Below are 16,249 nucleotides of genomic sequence, written 5' to 3' on the forward strand. Positions count from 1 at the left end.
TGTTTAGTTTCTGAATGAATCCGCGTTTTGAACGAATCGTGTGAACCAATGATTCAGTAGCCCATTCATAGAGAGCCGTATCGACTCATAAAGACATTTACCGCCACCTGCTGGTAGTTTTAGTTTCTTCTTTAGAGTATCATTTCATTTATTTAAAAAAATTTATAATTAAAGGGATAGTTTACCAAAAATAAATAAATAAATTCTGTCATCATTTACTCACCCTCATGTTGTTTTAAACCTGAATGACTTACTTTCTTTTGCACAACATAAAAGACGGTATTTTGAATACTGTTGGTAACTAAGCTGTTTTGGTCACCAGTGACATTCATTGCATGAACAAAAAATACTGAGATGTTTCTCGAATTACCTTCTTTTCTGTTCCATAGTTTATGTTAGGCCATTGTAGCCAAAACATTTAACACAATAATAGGTTTAAATTATCTTTTGGGGGTATTTTCACAGCCAAATTTAGCTTGCGATTAATTCGATTAATTAATCGCAGCATCCTGTAAATGTTCTTTTTAGCAACGTCATATGACCCCTTTAAATTAGTGTTGTCAAAAGTATATTAAAATACTTAAATTTTAACAATGTAACAATACTGTCCCTACAGAGTACCTACCGACCCTCTGACAGGCGGAGGCTTTCAAATGCTCCCGTATTTGTGTAAGTGTCTGTGAGAGCATCAAAGGTTTCAATTTACGATGTGTTTTTGCATCGCTGAGCATTGTAGCCAATGTCCAATCAGAGGCGTCAGAATCCACAGAGTTTGTTCAGCTTGAGCGAACAAAGCAAGTATAAACACAACATAAATAAGAGATTCATTGTACAGTATAGACAGATTTTTTTTTTTTATTATAACGGGAGTTTTCACTCAGTCAGTGTGAGTGCCACTAATGTTGTGTTTTTGTAATATTAAAGGGTTTAAATAAAGGAGCTATTGTTTTGAGCATTATCGTTCTTTTTTTTAACTGCTGTATCAACTTGTGCATAAAATATCGTGTGTATAAAGTACCGACTAGATTTTTGTTTTCATGACATCGTTTCTTCAAATATGATGATTTGGTGCTCAAGAAACATTTTGGACACAGAAATCACACATCATCTTTCAGTCCTAATCATTAGCAGCGTATCAACCAAACTTCCTAATAACCATCAACAAGCTCATTAAAAGTGTCAGTCTTTTGATTTCAAAACATGCCAATAAACAAAAAACACGTGTGATAACACCATGCAGCTGTGAGACGCTCACAAATAGTGTCTATTTGTCATGCATTATACTTTCAAAATACAGAGCGAATCCTCAATCACTGTTACAATCGGACGCGAAGCGAGCATCGTTATTCAGCAGCATGTATGCAGTGCCAATGATTAAACAGATGAGTGGCCAGAGCTGTCAGCTGCGCTCCTCTCTTTGGAGAGGGGAAGAGAGAAAGGAAGAGAGCGAGGAAAATAGAGCACAAATTGGCAGAAGCCCAGAATCATTTGCATACCAAGATGTGGTAGGGCTCTGTAAATTCCCCTCGTGGTGTGAGGGCAGAGTAAAATCCCACATTAGAAGTCCGACTACACGCAGATTATTTATTAACACTACAGCCGTTAAACTAAAGGGCTTCCTACCTACTGTACCTGGATACCTTTCTTAGAGCAACGTATGTATCCTCTATGAAAGAAAGATTTCTAAGAGCTTTAACCAACACTTTTAAGCATATGCAGAATTATGTAACATTAGTGATAAATTAAAGCCTATGAAAATGTCTGCTTAAGTCTATTGCAGACATAGATAATTATACATGTGAATAACTATGGATACAGACGCAGTCAGCTTGGCTTACGCAAAAACGATTCTGTGCCCATTATTAACAGCACTGCATCCAAATGAGCAATAATCAAACATGTTTAAAAGAGTGATCAATTTTAGTGCCTCAACCATTCTGATGAAAATTAACCATTCCAAAAGAATCAGTTAATTTGAACAGGTTTAAAGAGAATTGATTCACTCATTTGAGTATCCGCAATGTGGTTTAACAACTTTAACTGCTCTAATTCATGAATAGCTTGTAGACTGGCAAGGCATCTGCAAAAGAGCACATCATTTGGAAATGAATGTATTGTTAATAGTTTTTTTCATATGCAAACATCTCATAAGTTTCTTTACAGAGTGAAATATTCATAATTATTGGAAAAAACACGTTGTAAAATCGGTGTACAAAAAAATAGTGTGTGTATGCAAACAATCATATCCTCCCAACAGGATGACCGTGCTTGACCAAATGTCTGGCTGGGGTCAACACACAGTGTGTAATGATGGGATGGAGCTGACACCACAGGAATGCGGTCGAAAGCCCTTGAAAGACAGGCTCTTAATGACATTTATACACTGCTCCTCTGACCGCTGCAGGAGCATGGCCACAGACCCATGGGAGCAACGTGAACTCACTAGCAGCCTTTATCGCACTAGTACGCCTGCCACACTAATGCCTGTCACCTTGACAGGAGCCATTTGGCAGCTCAGACCTAGAGCCTGAAGGTTGACTGTTTGTGAGTGTGTGCCTGAGTGACTGTGAGTGCAAATATGTCAAAGACCCCATGAAACTGATTGAGGAGCACAGTCTTTTCTGTCATACTGAAATATTTTAAATGCATATATTTTGTAAAGGTAAACAACTTGTGTCAACTTTTATAAGAACATCACCCAATAAACATGGACTAAATGCCACAAAACGTACATTTTGATTTTATGAGGTCTTTAAGTGATGAACAATAAGGGAGACAGACCTAGGAATTGAGAGGGCTAAAACTGGAGCATCATGTGAGACTTGTTTTTTTTAGCTTGTGAGTGTGCGCTGAAGTTGTGAGTCGTATGTATATCTGCATATGTGTCTGAGTCTGAACATTCTACTGCTGCACGCGTGTCAGATGTGTTGCATGCCAGCCATGGTTGGTCAGGCTGGAGGTTGTCAGGAGAACTTTAAAAATAAACATCTCTGAAGTGCCTGTAAGGAGAAGAGACACCAGCATGCTTCTCACAACAAGAGTCACCCCTGCTGCTGGCCATACTGCAGGAGCTGCGGTTCCGTCTGCCTGGGATCAGGTCGATAGCTATGAACACATATCTGCTCATTTACAAGCCTTTTGCCAATGAAATCACTCAGTTCCTTAAAAGCTTCACTTCACTACCAACCACTTCTCTTTGAAGGGCAGAAAAAGAACTGTAGGGCAGAAACCAAGCGGCCTCAAAGCAGGACGTGGGGTCTGGCAAGAAAGCAAGATTAAATGGCTATATGAAAGTTTTTCAAAGAAATAAACTAACTAAACAAAATATAACTAAAATAGTACTGATGCTAGCTTACTAAGAGATAAAAATAAATATTAATAATAATAATAATAATTCATTACATTTATATAGCACTTTTCTGAGGGTGATATGGCTACCAAATATTGTTATACAATGACTGCAAATGTCAAAAAACAAAACAGATAATAGTTTCAGATGTTTTAGAACATCAGTGAAGGGTCATTTTTACATTTATATTGTTTTGATGAGGCAAACAAGCTACAATTCTAGTTCCAACATTATTTATTCTTCAGACATTGTTTTTTTTTTAAATAAAATAAGTATCAGCTGTATACAAAGTAGTGCTGGGCGGTATACCGGTTCATACCGAATACCGGTGTTTATTTTTGTTATGATATGAATTTTTAAAACACCGCAATACCGGTGTATGTCGCTTAATTAAACAACGTTCGGAACGCGACACTGTTTGAAAGAAGTCCCTTTTCACTGTTGCACTGTGGTGAGGGAACAGCTGTATGTGTTACTAAGCGTGAAAGTTAAATACCGTGATATAAATGTTTGGTCATACCGCCCAGCACTAATACAAAGTGACTAACATTTGGATTTCAACCACTGAAAATGGGTAATTTTCAACAATTTGAATACGGAGCTGCATTGAGATCCCCATATCTCTGGGGCTGAATAATATAGGACCTTGAAAATGAAGATTACAAAAGAAAGGTTTATTAAGAACTAATATACTAAATACTAATATACCTACCAATCTCTGTGAAGAAATAACAATGATGCTGCCATCTTTCAGAATTTGGCTCCGAATCTCAGGTGAAATAGCGGATTACTCAGTAAATATACATCAGTGACGTTTAATATTTTGGCTATCTTCTTCATTTATGTATTTCTTTCACTAGAAAAAATATTAACAAACTCTACAAATTTTAACTGGGGACCTCTGGTTGAGTTGACACGGAATTACCCAGAATATTAATTTACGAATAAATAAATGAATTCATTAATTGTCAGTATATCCAGGATATTTCACATATTGCATACTGGCCAGAACAACATGAACAAAATATTGAGTACATCTTTAAACTATTTACTTTAAACCATATTCACAGTAAGAAAATAAACCTTTAAGACCACAAAACCAGTCATAAGGGTCAATTTTTTTAAATTGAGATTTATACACCATCTCAAAGCTGAATAAATAAGCTTTCCATTGATGTATGGTTTGTTAGGATAGGACAATATTTGGCCGAGATACAACTATTTGAAAATCTGGAATCTGAGGGTGCAAAAAAAATCTAAATATTGAGAAAATCGCCTTTAAAGTTGTCCAAATGAAGTTCTTAGCAATGCATATTACTAATCAAAAATTAAGTTTTGATATATTTACGGTAGGGAATTTACAAAATATCTTTATGGAACATGATCTTTACTTAATGTCCTAATGATTTTTGGCATAAAAGAAAAATCTATAATTTTGACCCATACTATTTGGCTATTGCTACAAATATACCCCAGCGACTTAAGACTGGTTTTGTGGTCCAGGGTCACATATAAGACCACTTAAGTTAAGCAATATATTTTTTTGCACTTATGAATAACATCTTCTTTCCATGTCCTGACAAAATCAAAACTCTTGTTCAAAGCGCTCCAGTTGAAATGCTGAAGTAATATTTTGCAAAATTATACTGATCCTGACTGCAGTTGTGGGAATGCCTTCTTAGTACAGAAAGTATTGAACAGGTGCTGAGGATGGATGGGAAGACACACAGCTGCTGGCACAGGGACTGAGTGATGGATGGTGCTGTGGAAGCTCCCAGCGCTGGGAGGGAAGTCAAACGAGGCCTCTCATCCTCTCTATCTCTCTTTTTCTCTCTCAAAATCTGTTGACTGGAGAGCACCTCCTGTCACAGACAGACTCTGAGAGGACACACAGGTGAGAAAATCACTAACAAACATACAGAAGGCCAACAGCATGCAGACAGGTCTGAAAACACCACACTGAGAGATAGCCATTCAGCCAGGCACCAAAGTAAACAGACAAAAAGAGAGCAATCACACTTAGCTCACACAAAAATTAAAACTATGTCATTCCATATGCTGTAATTTTTTTCCAATAAAAACAAAAGGAATTTCTAATTCACAATAATATATATATATATATATATATATATATATATATATACAGGCATGCAATGTCATGACAGTGAGCAAATGATGATAGTTCTTGTATCATGTATTTTTCAAATAAATATTGTTCTTTTAAAATTTCTATTCGTCAAATAATCATTAATAAAATCACTGCTTCCACAAAAATATTAAGCAGCACAACTGTTTTCAACTGTGATAATAATAAGAACTGTTTCTTGAGCACAAAATCAGCATATTAGAATGATTTGTGAAGGGTCATGTGACACTGAAGACTGGAGTGATGATGCTGAAAATTAAGCTTTGCCATCACAGGAATAAATATTACATTCCTATTATTAAAGTTCTAATTCTAAAGTGTTAAAGATGGAAATCTAAGCTAGTTTTTTTAATCCTGGGTCTGTATCAGTTGAAATAAGCCTACACACACTTCTCAAGATCATGTTATAAAAAAGAAGAATTTCCCTCTAAAAACAGTGAGACAGAAATAGCTCCACATCTCTTTTGTAAAGAGAACGGCTGTACCTACAACCTCACCAGGTCTGCGTGCTTTCTGCGTTTCGCACGGAAACATTAAAGCTCCGTGAATAATTGTGTGGGATATTATAGTACCATGAAAATGCCTCCACTGCAGGGCCAAACGCTTAAACCAAATGAACTCCAGCTAGCCACTCCTCCACCTGTCCGCTTGGTCAAGGCTGGTGTTCCAGTCTGCCTGCCAGCTCTCTTCAAAACACAGCTTCAAAATAATGGCGCCTGTGTTTGTCTGAACTTTGGAACACTGTCTAAAACAGGAGTTAGATGAACACTTCAAAAACCTTCACACTCAGCAGATTTAGCCCACAAAATAAGCTAGAAAGACTTATGAAGATGAAAAGGCCACAGAGAGGATCAGGTGGACATTAAATCCAGCTCTGACTGACGATAATGCATTTTAAAACTCTCGGTTATTACATGGAGTACATTTCAGGAACACTGACCTGGCCAGAACATATTAGGAAACGTGAAGGTGATTTAGTGGGAATCTCAAAGAGAGGCGAGTGAAACAAAGATCATCCAAACCCAGAACCACATACAACCCACTGAAATCCATTAATCAGTGACTGTTAAGCAACCAGTTTCTTACATTCATATTCACTTCGTATTCACTCATTCTTGAACATATTCATGTTCATTTATTTATTCATTCATGTATATATCTTAGCATATGCTGTACAACATTAGCACAGACACCTTCCTATGAAAGCCCTTTTCAGAGTAAAAAATAAATATATATATACATATATATAATAAATAAGGAAATTGAGAGATAATGTTAACAAAATAATACGTTTTTCATGTCAAAATATAAAAATATAGTCAAAAATATGAGAGATACAACCTATTGGGAAAAGGTGCCTCTACCTATATTTTATAGGTATTATTTTAACTGCAAAAAATTTACAATACATACAATTTACTACAGTTCCCAGCTGAAATGGACACCAGAGGTAGTAAAACACCAACAACTTTTAATCCTTTTTTGCACAAATTATGCTGCACGATCCGTACTACAAAAAATAAAACACTGTCAGATTCACGTTCATCTGTTTCAAATTAAAACCGAATATATTTTTAGCAACAATACTGGACATTTCACTTGAAAGTGCTGAGAAAAGGCTGTAAAACGTCCAAGAAGCAATGTAATACCATTTTGCAGAAACTGATGAGAATTAATCACAATTGCGTAATTTACACTTTCAATTATGAGAAACAAATTCGAAATTATAAGAAATAGTGGCTCAATTTCCCCCAGAGAATTAAAATATAAAATCCATTTAATCCTATCTGATCCTGTCCTATCCTATCCACCCGGACATCAGAACATTCAGATTTGCTTAATTACAGTAAGTAACTTAAATTTTGCTTGAGATACTTTGACAGAAGTGTAGGAAATTAAGACAGGGCCAGAGTCATCACTCTCCGCCATTCTACTGTTGTATTAAACTCTTGACCTATCCTCTGATGTGTTCCATAATCCAAATATAAATGCCAGACAAGGCCTAGGAAGTTTCATAAGACCAAAACCCCTGAAAAACAGACATCAGTTCATATTTAGCAGCTTTATTTGATGATTAACACGCTTTCTGTGAACAACTAACGGCTTGTGGATGGGCATTTAACAAGCGTCCAGTGCTCTTTGAAAAGCCAGATCTCAATTCATGACAAGTATTAATTTGTGGCCTTTAGAGTGATGATAAACTAAGAGCCTGCGGCCTATTACAACCGAGCAGGAAGCGTAGAGATGGAGACCGCAAAAGTCGGAACAGCATGCATGACATTAACATACAGAGCCATACTATTTACGCTCTCGTTAAATTGAGCCACGATTCTCTTATAATCTCAGCTGTTTAAATACCTGTCCAGAAGTCGGTTCCAAAGGCTGAGAGGGTGAGAGTGGAGTGATAACGTTAAACGTAAGCTGATTACAATGTTATGTAAAAGGCTACAAGCTTGAGCAGAGGCTATAAAGTCAAAGGAGATTTTTATTAGATGAACTTGCCATGTGGGTTTTTCTAAGACCTTATTCGTTGCTCTAACTGTAGCAATTGATACGCTCCCTAAAACATTAAATATACTGTAGCTGGAGCCATGGCTTAGCGGTATGTGCACATTCTTCAGACATGAACAAGCAGTTTTAAATCCACCATGTCCTGATCCTATTTCTCTTTCTTTACCCAATAATTCCCAGTCCTGTCTTTAACATCAACATCAATAAAAAGTTACAAAATGAGCAAAAACAAACCTCCAAATCCTGAAATTCTTCAAAGAACTGACAACCATCCAATTAACTCCCCCCAAAACTGACAAATTCATAAATGTCCATATTTCTATAGTGATGGCTGTGGATAAGGAGGGAAAATTACTTACTGTAATAATTTACTGTCAAGGATGATTTTGAATAAAATACTTTTTATACATAACATAGATGTTGTTTTCCATACAATAAACTCATCTGAAATAACTAGCCATGGAATGCTGAAGAACTGTTTTTTCATACTTTGTACTTCGTTGTTAGTCTTGATTTCAGAGAATATAAACTTTTTTATTTCAATTATTTTTCTAAGTATGAACCTTAAAGAATGTTTAAAATAATAAATGTTTCTCTGAAGATACATTCTCGAAAAATAATTGCCTTTTTGCCCTCAATTAAATATATCCTAATTTAAAGATGTTTAAACATTTAAATAAATTATTAAGAAACAATTAAAAGCCAATTAAAAACAGTGCGCTGTGTTGTAATGTGGATGTTCTCCAGACACATTGACCTTCATGTGGGTAATGCAGATTTGAAAAACATGAAGACTAGTCCTCGGGCAGTTCTACTAGTCTTGTGTACGGCATTGTTGTTCTATTTTGTCCTCAGAATATTGCCTATTTATTCAAATCAACAGCACTATATGCCACAGCACAAAGAGATTTCAATCATGCTCAACGTAGTAATTACTCATACATTTTTGGGAAAAAAACAACAACAATGTGGACACTTTAAAGAAAAAAAGTCTGTATAGGCAGAAGGAATTATAAAATGTTTTTTTTTTACTAGCAAATTTACATTGGCTGAATTTTATTTGATCTGTGTTTATATGGGGAGTGCTGACCTTTATGTTATGGTAATGTTCTTAAAAGAACAGGATCAAAAAATAATTAAAGCAAAAACATGTTTACAGGCAGGAAGTCAACAGGCCAGTAGGGCCATGGGAAAAGAGAAAAATCAATGGGGACTTCGCAATGATCTCAATGTGGGGCATTTAAACATACTGAGTGGACAAAAAGCAGCTTTTGTGAGGCACAGCGCAATAACTCTGCTGAAAAAAAACCCATTGTAAATCAGACTAAGCTGGTTTGCTGGTCTTTGACAGTTTAATCTGGTCTAGCTGGTCTTCCAGCCTGAACAGCAAACAAATGCCAAGAAGCTCTCTAAAATAAACCAACAGAAGAGCCAACAAGACCAGCCAATGGATTGGACAGAGTTGAACCACATAATCCCATCTATACTTCTGCAATAATTGCTTTTCACAGTCACAAGAAAAAGATTCAAATAAGCATGCAAAATACTAAACATATTTTTAAACAGATTTCTTCTCTGTTTAGAATATGCAGGTAATTTTGTTATTCGGGTGCCAATAATCACTTAAATAAGCATTAATTTATTTAATCTGTTCATAATATGATTTGATTGCTTATTTTATTCATTCATTCATTTTTTGTGACCAAATCAAATATTCTTTTACAGTAATTCAAATATTTTTACACGGTAATTCAAATATTCTTGCACAGTCTCTGAGGTGCTTGTCTCTTTGGTAAATTCTACGTTTATTAATATATAATTTCTCCCTGTCATACACAGATTCACAGGATTACAGGTTAATTTCACTGTGGCCAGATAAGAATACACACACACCTTTTTCCACCTTGTCCCTCATCCAAGAAACAGACAGACCAAATAATATAAATCTGATTTAAATCTGCATTTATGGTGTGCAAAACTGAAACTCAGTTGCTATAAAACTTTGGAAATCTGCATTAGAGCAGCAAAAAAAAAACTATAGGAGTTTTTGTCATGGTGGGAGGAAGAGATGAAGATGAAAAAGAGCAATGTCCACCCATCTTTTCCCAGGGCTGTTACGGCCCCCCAAGTCCAAAAAGAACAAAGGGTCAACTTTTCTGTAATCACTCTTTTCCCCTCCAGACTGCATGACCTCTGAGGCTTGTGTGAAATCTGAGCAAAACCTGAAAATCCCCAAGGTAAAAGAAGCAGAGATCTTAATAGGAAATAACCTTGGATTCAGAGGTAATTGGGTGCCCTTTAAATTCTCTTATCTGGAAGGAGTATATGTGTGTGTGGACACTCAGATAATGTGGACAACTCAGACTAATGACTGCGCTGACAATCTGGGATATTTCAGTGGCTGAATGTAGTCCACTGAGCAGGCCTTTCCAGTTCCTTCTCTACGGGACATTGGAGATTGTGGGATTGACACTGGATCGGAGCAAGTGGTGAAACTTAATGTAAACAAGAGCTGAAAAATGGCTAATCCTGTCAAACTGTTACAAGATAAAAGCAAAAGTTTGACATCTGTCCAGTTTCCAATCGATTTATGCTTTAGTCACAACGTCACATATTAGCACATTTAAGATTATTAAAGCATATGCATACTTTGATAAATCAGAAATAAACGGTATTTTAATCAACTGTAGTCATGTTCATGTATCAAGGGTCCTCAACTGGGGGTCTTGTAACCAATAGGGGGTCCGTGGTGGCACTGTGGGGGTCTGGCAATTATCGTTTGATCCCAAACTAATTTTTGTGAAGAAATAAAAATGTGTTAAATAAAAAATAATAGTAACTCTAACCAAAGCTTAAGAAGTTAAAGATTCATTTCTCACATTTTTTTTTTTTTTACATAACATTAAAACTGTACATCAATAGCACTGATTATTTTAATGGCTTCAGTATAGGTTGCAAGAATCAAAGGATGTGAATACAACAAAATTACAATCTTAAAATCTTATAGAACATGCTTCAAAATTAGCACTGGCCTAAAAAAGGTTGAAGACCCCTGATATATAAGAGATTTTATTGAACGTATATTGAAGTAATCAATAGTCATACTAAAGACAACCACATTTTTGGTATGGTTTACAGACACAAAAGCCCTCTGGTATTTTGGGTGGCATTGAGTGGATTTCTTCCGCACCAGCAGACACATAGTGAGAAAAGAAGAGAGGAAAATGAAAGATTTTCTTGCAGTCAATGAGGACAGCACAAAATATAAAAGACATCCATTTGCCAGAAACAGGCAAATAAAACCTCAACTTACTCAAAGCCTGTGAGCTGCTGGTCAACTGAAAGGCTAAAAGAATTCATAATCTTTATAACAGTCTATAATTAAGTTAATAACAAATCCTCTCATCCTCAGAAAAAAAAAACAACCCTACAATTCTATTCATGCATTCCGACTGATTTGCCTCTTCCCAGAATAAAATAAAAAGGAGAAACAGGTAGTTTACCCATCACCATATAATTACCGTACACTGAGCTGTGAGTTGAGGGGAGCTAATTGACCCGCAGTAAACACCCATGAATCTCTGCACTCACAATAACATGGGCTGAGAGGGATCAGGCTGCAGAATGTGTGTGTATGTGGCCACAGGGGTGCAATGGACACACAGAGAAATTAATAGGTTTAGCAAAAAAAATGGAAAGCAACCTAGGGTCAGGTGCTCAGTCTCCTTTCAAACCCTTGTGAAGAGCAACAGAACGTGCAAATAGAGCACAGTCAGGCTGCTACTGCCACCAGGGCTCTCTTTCCAACATAGCTTAAACACACACACACACACACACACACACACACACACTCATACACATACACATACATCCACACACTCCATAGTATGGCAATAATATAGTGGTTGAAAGGTGGTTTATTTTTTTCAGAAATCCTGTGTTATTTGTTTGAATTTTTCCAGATTCTGTGTTTTATAATCTCTACAAATTAATACAAAGGTGGTAATTAAATGAATGCAAACTTAAAACCTTAGCAATTTAATTTATCTTTTAAAATGTAGGCCGAATTCAAGTGACATTTGAACAATTCCTTTCTTTTTTGGCAAACAAAGTACTGCACAACAAAATAAACTTAAACATAACTTTTTTATATAACATGTATTATTACTGCTAATACTTGAAGTTTGAAAAATTCTACGTACAATAGTACAGAATTTGTCATAAATTCATCAAGTGAAAGCACACTTTTTTGCAGGATGTAGTAAAGGCCTTGTTTCTATGCATATCTAAGAAAATATCAAAAGTGTCATGTGTATTATTGAGTATGTGTAGTAGACAAATCATCCTTTTGATTTATTCATCCAAATGTTGACAAATACCATGATATTTTGAACCAACAGAGATGAGATGACACACCTGTGCAATTACTTGTAACCTACATAATGATATGCTATTCACAATTCTTCATTTTTTTGAAATTCTGTAACATTAAAACATATTTGCAACTAAAACATCATTTTCTCAAACTCTCAAAGTCTCAAGTACATTTCTAGTAATTCTATTAAGTATTCTGCACATCACCTTTATACACACACACACACACACACACAAATGCCGTTTCTAAAACATTTCTAAAAAAATTGAACTAAGTTATCTAACTGCAACCTAATGTTTTGACTTGCTTGGTTCTCCCACTTTGTTTTATTCGATTTCTACCATTTACACATTAGAAATGCTCTTTCAAATGATTTTCGCACAGACTGATACCAGCCCCAACAACACACGCATCTTGTGGCTGTCAACGTCTTGCCAGTCATCTGTGTCTCGAGAGAACTAAGAAGATTGAAATATTCAGCATTTTAGGGAGCGGTTATATCGGACTATGAATCCATCACATCTATTCACAGGAGGAGGAGAAGGTCACACATTCAGGGTTCTATCCCCTCAGTACATCAACCCACTGCAAACCCAATGAATAGAAACCTATTAGCATATGCATACTGTATTACTGCCGAGACTGCAGCGAGATGGAGGCCAAATAATGCATGAGGTGCTGCTGTCTCCATGATAAAATACATCACTGAATTATATAAAACAGCAAATTTAAGCAGTCAAATGTATTTAGAATGTGATATGAGACAGGAGTATTATGCAGTCGACACTGTGCCGCCAATACAAGCTCTGATCTAAAGGTATTCTGGTGATCAGCCCTGCATAGACGCATTAATTTATGTGCTTATAATCCACCTACAGAGCGCATATAAATACCCATGAATCTACATTGCTTCAACTCTTTGTAAAGGATTGCCTATTACTAACGCCATTTCTAAATGGAATTTCCATTTAACACATTCTGATGCCATTAAAACTCTGAGGGAAAAATATGTCAGGTAATTAAAAGGCAAGGCGGCCTCTCTTAATGAAATGCGGCGGATGGACCATCAAACCTTTACATTTGACTTGAGATAATTGAGGCTGATGCTATAATTTTTTTAATGGACTTTTGAAAAGAGCTCAGATCGGGTGAGCGGAGGGCTGAAATTACATGGTACAGATGCACATCATCAATCTGGAGGTGTCTTAGAGCAAACACAAAAGACCCATAATGCAACAGAAGAAAAATCACTTTAGGACTTTCTGAAGCAACTACACCGATAACTTTACTGCAAGCATTAATATATCAATATGTATTGTCCCTGTCAATCGACAAACATTAATAGATTATTTGTTGTTTCATTTGGATTTAACATTCCCTTAAAAAACACGAAATCCCTTTTTAATAATAAACCAATCACTGAATAATTTGCACACCGCACTACATTAATCGAGAAAACAATGGTCTTTCTGTTCCCACAGAATAATACATAGAGTCTACGTTAAAACAGTTAAGGGAGCTGAAGCGAATAAAAGGGAGAGGAAGAGAGAGCATGAGAGAGAGGGTAAATGAGAGATTTCACTAACAGGTCCATGTTTCCCCCCTGTCATAAAGGCTAATTCACAGAACGTCCACAGACTCTCCTCCACTTTGAAGCATGAAATTCAGGGCCATCCATGCTATAAATTGCAGGGCTCTAATGAGAGCAAAGAGTGGCTCCCCAGACACCAGCCATCAGAGAACAGCCATTTCACATGGCACTCTAATACCAAGACTGAGCAGAGGCCATGCTGGTCCGCTACCCCTCGGAAATAATGTGTGGATAGATAATATAACTTGAAAAAAAAGCCATGCAGACCTCCTCTGAGTGGGTAAAACTCAAATGTTTTGAGGTAAATTCAAGATTTGACTGTGGTGCTGATACTATCATGGCAAATGTAAGATAAGCTGGGAATCTTTTGATATACTGCTCTATCCCAGAACTGAAACCATGGATACCAATTTAATGTTACAATTCAGATATTTTCAAAGGTTTAACAAACTTAATCTTGCCATTTATATGTAAAACTTATATAAGAATATGTCACAAAATAAAGTCCCAATTGCAGACAAACCCAATCTGACCAAACTAACAACACAATTTTACTAAGTGATCATTGACAGGCCAGGTTGGAAAAAGTATGTGAAACTCTGTGTTACTACTTCTCCACAAACTAACTGGAGTCAATTAGGGAAATGAGAATGAAAGTGTGGGTCACACAGGTGCCCTGCGCTTTAAATAAAAGCACACAAAGCCTATAGTTACTGACAATTCAGGTTTTCTTAGGAAACGCTGAATAATGTAAACCATGTCTCAAACCTAAAAACACATTACAGAGATGCACAAAGCGGAAAAAGGCTATAATCCCTGTCTACAAATGTGGAAAATTCTGGACTGTTGCTACTCTCCCTAAGAGCAGGCATCCTGCAAAGATCATTTGACGAACACAACAGGTAAGAAGAAAGAAAGAACCCAAGAATAACAGGATAACAAATCATGTGTCCACTATCACCATAACGGTATTGGCAAAACGTTATGTGGACAGTTGAAAATTGAAATTTTTGACAAAACTGCACAATGTTTCGTTTAGAGAAAAAAAGGGCACTGCACACCAACTCCAAAACCTCTTCTCAACTGTGAAGCATCACTGCTTTCCTGCCTCAGGGTCTGGACACTTTGCAATCACTGAAGCAACAATGAACTCTAAAGTGTATCAATACATTTTATAGGAGAATATCAGGACAGCAGTTCACAATTTCAAGCTTTAAAGAGGCTGAGTAATGCAACAAGACTATGACCCAAATCATATAACCAACACCAACAAAGCCAGTTTTGTCCACTTTCAAGGCATCGCGGGTTCACGTTTTACTGCGGAAACCGACAAGCGCCCTTGTTTTTTAACAGAAGCCGATAAGTCAATTTAAGCGAATCGGCGCGCTGTATTCAGGTCAGGTGACAAGGCTACTTTCACTTTGAAAAGACGTGCTAGCCGAGAGGAGTTTCGTCAAAGCTGACTAAAAGTGATCGAGGATGGATAATTTCGATGAACTTGCAAAGATTAAACGAGTGTTTTTTTTAACTCTATAACATGAAATGTGGAGTTATCTGCTTTTGCCAAAAAACGACTGTTGGAGTTGTCTGCTTTTGCTATAAAACAAATTTTTAATATGTAAAAAAAACATACTTTCAATGAACTTTAATTTAGTAAATTACCTGTATTTTTTAAAGTTATTATTACTTAATCAAAACAACCCAACTGCAGCTTGATTGATATTACTTGGAATGCGCAATAAAAAAAAACTTGATTTCTGAAAAAAAAAGTTATTGGTTTTTGCAAATGAAATCCTGATATATATATACAGTGTATATATATATATATATATATATATATATGTAATGTACACAAATAAAAGCAAACCTTTTACAATTCCGATTATCTTAGTTGCTTCCACTGTTAGAAGGAAAAAATTCAAATGATTGCGCCGGCACCGCATGCGCATATTAGGGGTTGAACGACTTCTGATTTTTTTTAAGTCGACTTTTATGCCATGAAAGTCGAGTAGAAGTCGACTAGTCGCTGATGACGTCATTAACGAACAAATAAGTTTGGAGCTGTGACAAACACCTTGTGCCCAGCTATGGCATATGACACAGCGCTGCCCACATGGCTGTTGCTCCTATAACAGCTTTTTTATCAGTTCTTTTGTCTTTATATTCGCTATAAGTCGTTATATTTCTCACAGATTTCTGCTCATTTTAAATCAGATACAGATAAAGCAGCACAGTAAAGATTACATTAATATGAATGCATTAGTGAGAGCGATTGCG

General features: G+C 36.3%; 1 protein-coding gene across 8 annotated transcripts in view; it reads right to left on the reverse strand.

The window, feature by feature from the left end:
- LOC107673389 (armadillo repeat protein deleted in velo-cardio-facial syndrome homolog) overlaps nt 1–16,249 on the reverse strand; it is a 215,621-nt gene that overhangs the window by 166,556 nt on the left and 32,816 nt on the right. The window lies entirely within an intron of this gene.

The sequence above is a fragment of the Sinocyclocheilus anshuiensis genome, unplaced genomic scaffold (assembly GCF_001515605.1).
Source record: "Sinocyclocheilus anshuiensis isolate Anshui unplaced genomic scaffold, SAMN03320099.WGS_v1.1 scaffold508, whole genome shotgun sequence".
Lineage (NCBI taxonomy): Eukaryota > Metazoa > Chordata > Actinopteri > Cypriniformes > Cyprinidae > Sinocyclocheilus > Sinocyclocheilus anshuiensis.